Raw genomic sequence first — 7500 nt, 5'->3', positions numbered from 1 at the left:
TTGTAAGACACGGTCCCAGCGCAAATAGTCAAATGCGCCCTTGAAGTCAATAAACATGCCAAGGACATATTTATTGGCGCTTTCATTTACTGCATTCTGGACATACAACCACGCATCTTCTGTACTACGTCTTTTCCTGAAACCGTACTGCCTATCCGACCTAACACCCCGAGTTAGCTCCTGAAGGCGCTCTACCATAACTCTTTCCAGCACTTTTCCAAGTACTGGAAGGAGGCTGATACCACGATAAGATCGAGGATCACTCCTGATCTTATCGGGCGACTTCAAGAGTACGACGACCCTAGCAACTTTCCACTCACGTGGAAAATATCCCTCCCATATGCATTGATCATAAATGGCCTCCAAATATTCCGGAATGAACTCCCACAAGCATTTACACATCTCTCCGTTCAAACCATCGAGACCTGGAGACCTTTTAGACCTGACCAGGCCAAACGCATATTCCAACTCCTCAACTTCTATTGGAGGGACAGGCACCTCTTGTGCAGGAGGAACCTGAACCTCAGCCCTGGGAAAAAACTCGCCTAACAGAACACTGGCGCATTCTCTCCACGTGGATGACACAGTGTCACCCACGCGAAGAGAGCTAGCCATCTCGTTCCGACGACCCCGACAGATCCTATAGACCTGTCCCCAAGGGTCGTCCCTATTTTCCCCGACAAACCTTCTCCACTCTTCCTCTTTGACTTCTACCAACATTCTCTTATATTCCTTCATTCCTACTCTGAATTGAGCCTTGAGCTGTGGCAAATTCTCCGAATTGGTCCGCCTGCCACGTTGAAACAACCGCCTCAAGCGCCGGACAGACCTCCTCTTTGAATTCAACTCGCTAGTCCACCACTTAACACCTTTAAGTCTGGCAACCCTAGCTTTTTTGAACATCGTGTCATTAACCCCCCAGACACATTCTGATAAACGAGCAATTTGCTCGTCGACCCCGAAATTTTCAAACACGTTAAGCGGTATACCCAATACCGCTTCTCTAACGGTCTGACCGTATCTATTCCAGTCGGCGCATGTGGTACGCCATCGTCTCAAAGGACTCACACTTTCCGACTGTGGGGTACGAGGAGTAACCATGATTTGAATTAAATTATGGTCACTAATTCCCCAACCACCCTTGACACTCCAGCTACATTCAAACTTGCTCGCGGCTGCTTCATTCATGAGCGTCACGTCAATGTCGCTCACTCCTCTAGGCCCATCAAACGTATACCATTCACTCGGTTCGTTTGCAATGAGGAGGCTATTTGCCACCACCCAATCGCTCATGGCCTCACCACGACTGTGGCTCCGATATCCAGCAGTGTGCCTGGATGTTTTGCTGAACCACATCGGGGAGGTGGCATTGGCATCGAGACACATGATGACAGGGTTGCTACTTTCACGTAGTAGCACCGCCTCTATGTATCTCAAGTATGGTTCTAGAGGTTCATTGAACTTGCAGTATAGGCTGGCGACATATACTTTGCCGAAATCGCCCTCAACACACACACATACTCCCCACTGTGATGAGTCAACCACTACGCAAGAGTAGCTTGGCTCACACACAGCTACTGCGGCATTGACTCCAAGGTCCGTAAAGACCCTGAAGCCACCAGGAAGACCTCTCACCACCCCATTGGTGGAGTATGGTTCCTGGAGCAAAGCAATGCCGCAGCCCCCCTCCGACATACACGCCCCCAATTCACACATCACGGCATAAGACCCCTGACAGTTCAGTTGATATAGCTCAACCATCAATGTCTAGCATTCGCACGGGCAACAATGGCACAGTACACCGGGCAGACAGTGGACATCATCAGATGTCCGGCTGGCTTGCCCTTAAATGCACAGTTGCGACAATGCGGGGCATTGCCACAACCTGCACTCCTGTGTCCTTCCTGCCCGCACCTACGGCAGACATCCTTCTTGGCTCTGCATTCTGCCACCCTGTGATCAAATCCCATGCATCGGAAGCAGCCGGGCGTCAGTTGGTCCGGCCGTACCCGGAAGGAAAACCACTTTACGTAGCAGCGACCTGCTTCCAGGAGGGCGGACATTAGCATGTCCGTGCCCTCAAGGACCACATTCGTCACTCCATCAGGGCTGACCTTCCAAGGACGGCTGATCATCCTCACGTCCTTCTCAAGACACCCAGGGCTGAACTCCTTGAGGTTCAAACGGAACAACTCTCCCATGAACTCGTCAGGGGAGATCTCCGTGTGGACCCCCTGGACCACAACCCTAGGCCCCAGCTTCCGACGTATGCTCACATCGAGCCCCACCTCGGAAAACTTGGCATTTTTTACCAAGTTATCCCTCTCAGCAACTGATGGGGTGCGAATAATCGCACCTCCATCCTTCAACGGGCGCACCTCGTGCACCCTTACCCCCATAGAAGGCCCTACCTCTTTTACTACTTTTTTGATCACCTCTTTGGACGTAGTGGGGGTCTTACCCCTTACTACGACCGACCAGGTCTCAACTGGCTTGGGCACCGGCAACGCAGGCAACACAGGCGCAGGCGCCTGAGGTGCCGGCATCAGCGCTGCACCAGCCAGCGAAGCTCCAGCCGTCCTCCGAGGTGCTTCCTCTCTACTTGTTTTTGTGGCTTCCAACTGCCCACGAAGATGGGCGATCTCCGCCACCATCTCCACAAAAAGCGCCTCGAACTCCAAGGAGTATCCCAGGAGGTCCTTCGCTGCGTTCTTTGGGACGCCGTCCATGTCTATGACGGCTCCACTAAAGGCCGTCACAATGGACTTGAAACGCCCCATAAATTGCCCCCCAACTTTTTCACCGAACGCTCCCGAATTCTCCAGGGAAGCACCCGAAATTCTGCGGATTTTCTCCATCCGCTGCCCGGCTGGACCCAATTTGGCTCCTGCCTTCCGCACCTTTTTCTCCCCCTTTTTTTCCCCCTCGGAAACGCCCTCGCTTCCGCTTACCCCCAACTTACCCATTACGGGTGCTTTCGCCGTCACCTTTTCTGTTGTGACCGCTGCTCCTCCAGCGGTTTTCTTCTTCATGCGGGGGGGTGATCTCAGGAGGACCTCTTCCTCCCCCGACGTTGACTCATCCATCGCTGATGACGCCAATCTCGAACTGCCCTGGAGAGGGGTGCTCGCCCTCTTCATTCCTACGCCTAATTTGGGCATAGCCCTCTGCCACCACTGTAAATCGCGTCACGCAATTAAAACGCACAACAATTATAGTGGCACCCGCACGCAATTATAGTGGCACCCACTAACGGGAGAGTCCACCGACAATTCCACACACAGTTTATCACACACTTATACAGTTACGCCGTATATAGTGTTTCTCGCTACCCGCACAACGATTTTAGTTTTCCCACAGGTGCGCGCAATTATAGCGTCTCTCACTAAAATTCCGGGAAAACACAGCGGTATTTTCCCGTACTCACACAACGGCACTCACTAAGCACAATGCACAGTTCATGCACTGCTTCACCGCAGCGTTACTCAATTAGCGCTAATCACTCGCGGATATAGCACAAAAGAGAATTCGCAAAAATTTATAGCGTTCCTCGCTACCCGCACAACAATAAAAGTTTTCCAGCACGTGTTACACCGACACAGGTGCGCGCAATTATAGCGGCGCCCACTTGACGGGACAATTACACGCACAATAGTTTTTCGCTTAATAGCTACCAGTCAGGTACGCGCAATTTAAGTGTCTCTCAGTAACGGCGAAAAACCCACCGACGGTCGCACGACAGCCGAACAGTTTCCTGCACACACACACGCGCCGATTTGTACACAATGTACGTCACTTGCCGACGGTAAAATGTAGTATTTTCTAGGGAAAAACAATCGCTCAAGAATATTTTTATAATTCGCAAAGTAAAACATCCGCTCACGCGTCCGTTCGCTTCAACGTTCACAATTAGAATGAGTAGATAGGGACAGTAGGAATCTCGTTAATCCATTCATGCGCGTCACTAATTAGATGACGAGGCATTTGGCTACCTTAAGAGAGTCATAGTTACTCCCGCCGTTTACCCGCGCTTACTTGAATTTCTTCACTTTGACATTCAGAGCACTGGGCAGAAATCACATTGTGTCAACACCCGTTAGGGCCATCACAATGCTTTGTTTTAATTAGACAGTCGGATTCCCCAAGTCCGTGCCAGTTCTGAATTGATTGTTAATTGATAATCGTTATAATTTAAAAGGAATATATATCGAATGATATAATTCCTTAAAAATTTTAGCAAGAAAGTTCCACAATTGGCTACGTAACTACTATCCGGGGAACAAGAATCGTAATTCTCTATTTACCCAGAACGAGTACATAAACCATGGTATTGCTTCCCAATCAAGCCCGACTATCTCAATCTTCAGAGCCAATCCTTATCCCGAAGTTACGGATCTAATTTGCCGACTTCCCTTACCTACATTATTCTATCGACTAGAGACTCTTCACCTTGGAGACCAGCTGCGGATATTGGTACGGCCTGTTGAGAAGTTTGCGTGACCCCACCATAAATTTTCAAGGTCCGAGGAGAAAATATCGACACAACAGTAAATGTCATGCTCTTCTAGTCCATCTACCATATCTCTCTTCGAAAGACTTCCATGGTAGTACGACTATAAAACAGAAAAGAAAACTCTTCCGATATCTCTCGACGGCTTCTTTATGGTCGTTCCTGTTGCCAGGATGAGCACAAGGCCCATTTTTAATAACAAACGGATACTCAACAGGTTACGGAATTGGAACCGTATTCCCTTTCGTTCAAAATAATTCAAGTATTTTAATTATTTTTAAATATATTTTTATTAATATTTTTTTTTATTAAAAACTTGAAAATTTTCGGCTTTCGCCTTGAACTTAGGACCGACTAACTCGTGATCAACCACTGTTCACACGAAACCCTTCTCCACTTCAGTCCTCCAAGGTCTCATTCGATTATTTGCTACTACCACCAAGATCTGTACCAATAGCGGCTCCATGCAGGCTTACGCCAAACACTTCTAAGCACACTATTGTACCCTCCTACTCACTAAAGTTTCAAAATTTATAAATCAATCGAAATTGTTTTATAAATCATCTACTTTAGCGGTAATGTATAGGTATACAACTTAAGCGCCATCCATTTTAAGGGCTAGTTGCTTCGGCAGGTGAGTTGTTACACACTCCTTAGCGGATTACGACTTCCATGTCCACCGTCCTGCTGTTTTAAGCAACCAACGCCTTTCATGGTATCTGCATGAGTTGTTAATTTAGGCACCGTAACATTACGTTTGGTTCATCCCACAGCGCCAGTTCTGCTTACCAAAAGTGGCCCACTGGGCACATTATATCATAACCTCAACCTTCATATCAAGAAAGGTGAGGTTCTTACCCATTTAAAGTTTGAGAATAGGTTAAAATCGTTTCGACCCTAAGGCCTCTAATCATTCGCTTTACCAGATAAGATTATTTTATATAATTTTTAAATGCACCAGCTATCCTGAGGGAAACTTCGGAGGGAACCAGCTACTAGATGGTTCGATTGGTCTTTCGCCCCTATACTCAATTCTGACAATCGATTTGCACGTCAGAACTGTTTCGGTCTTCCATCAGGGTTTCCCCTGACTTCAACCTGATCAAGTATAGTTCACCATCTTTCGGGTCACAGCATATATGCTCAAGGTACGCTCCAGTTAGAGGTATAAATAATAATAAATTATCATTATACATAACTATATGGAACGCCCCGGGATTGAATTAATTGACTATTTATTAAAAAATAGACTAAAAATTAATCCCATTATATTTAAGTTAAGTTAATTATGCCATTAAGTTTAATATAACTCAATGACTTGCACATATGTTAGACTCCTTGGTCCGTGTTTCAAGACGGGTCCCGAAGGTATCCTGAATCTTTCGCATTGTTAATCATATAAATGCATACAAATAAATATTAATATCATAGATATTAAATTTTTTGTAAAATTCAAAAAATGAATTTTAGCATTATATATAATAAAATCTATCAACACTTTATCAAATCATTAGTATTTATTTTATGTTAATATGCTTAAAAAGCAAATTAATTTAAATAAACTTAATATCACCAATGATCTTTTGATAAATACTTTATTATGTTAATAGATTACAATGTCCTTATATGAAAAAAATGCACATTATTTTTTTAATTATTTAATGATGAATTTTTCATAATGGATATTCAGGTTCATCGGGCTTAACCTCTAAGCAGTTTCACGTACTATTTAACTCTCTATTCAGAGTTCTTTTCAACTTTCCCTCACGGTACTTGTTTACTATCGGTCTCATGGTTATATTTAGTTTTAGATGGAGTTTACCACCCACTTAGTGCTGCACTATCAAGCAACACGACTCTTTGGAAATATCTTTCTAGTAATCATTAACGTTATACGGGCCTGGCACCCTCTATGGGTAAATGGCCTCATTTAAGAAGGACTTAAATCGTTAATTTCTCATACTAGATATTAAGATATTCCATACACTGCATCTCACATTTGACATATAGACAAAGTGACTTAGTGCTGAACTATTTTCTTTTCGCTCGCCGCTACTAAGAAAATCCTTGTTAGTTTCTTTTCCTCCCCTCATTAATATGCTTAAATTCAGGGGGTAATCCCATATGAGTTGAGGTTGTTTTAATATTCTTTTTTTATCTTCTCACAATTTAATAAAAAAATTATATCATCTTTTCATCTCTATTTTTCTTTTCTCCTTTTATATATTGTAAATATATAAAAATAATAATAATGTAAAATGAGGCAATCCTAGAATAAAAAATTTAATTTTTATGCTAGACATTCCTCCTTTTAATTACATATATAAATTATTATTTTATATATATATATAAATAATATGAAAATTTTTTGTAAAGAATACTTAGATTCAATATTTTCATCATTTCATTTTATTTGAGAGGATTTTTTTTTTAAAGAATATATAATAAATAAAATTCATTATATATCTTTATTTTTTTTGCTATTAATATTATGAATTATTTAAAATCCAATAATATACACATTTGCTTAAATTCAATTATTTTTATAAAAGAATAAGCAACTTATTTAGCATAGTCTTACAACCCTCAACCATATGTAGTCCAAGCAGTACTTTAAAATTGAATTTAATGTACATAACAGCATGGACTGCGATATGCGTTCAAAATGTCGATGTTCATGTGTCCTGCAGTTCACACGATGACGCACAGTTTGCTGCGTTCTTCATCGACCCATGAGCCAAGTGATCCACCGCTTAGAGTATTTTTTTATTTATTTTTATTTATAACAAATGTCAATTTTTTTTTGCATATATTAATTGAAAGAGTAAAATTAAATAATATTAATAATATATAAATTGATTTTCTTTCAATAATATATATCAAATATATTTAACTCTAAACATTTTTATTAAGTTGCGAATGTCTTAGTTCAACAATAATACAGTGGTGGTATTTATTATGATTCAATTATTTTGTATTTTTTTAATCAT

The 7500-nt window shown here is 42.6% G+C and overlaps 2 pseudogenes; both read right to left on the bottom strand.

The window, feature by feature from the left end:
• The window catches only part of LOC129251667 (large subunit ribosomal RNA), a 9724-nt pseudogene extending 3076 nt beyond the window's left edge, over positions 1-6648 (bottom strand).
• A 442-nt stretch (positions 6649-7090) lies between these two features.
• LOC129251672 (5.8S ribosomal RNA) lies at positions 7091-7271 on the bottom strand (annotated as a pseudogene).
• Positions 7272-7500: the final 229 nt, after the last annotated feature.

Source organism: Anastrepha obliqua, unplaced genomic scaffold (assembly GCF_027943255.1).
Source record: "Anastrepha obliqua isolate idAnaObli1 unplaced genomic scaffold, idAnaObli1_1.0 ptg000060l, whole genome shotgun sequence".
Taxonomy (NCBI): Eukaryota; Metazoa; Arthropoda; class Insecta; order Diptera; family Tephritidae; genus Anastrepha; species Anastrepha obliqua.
This window is presented reverse-complemented; position numbering and strand designations above follow the sequence as displayed.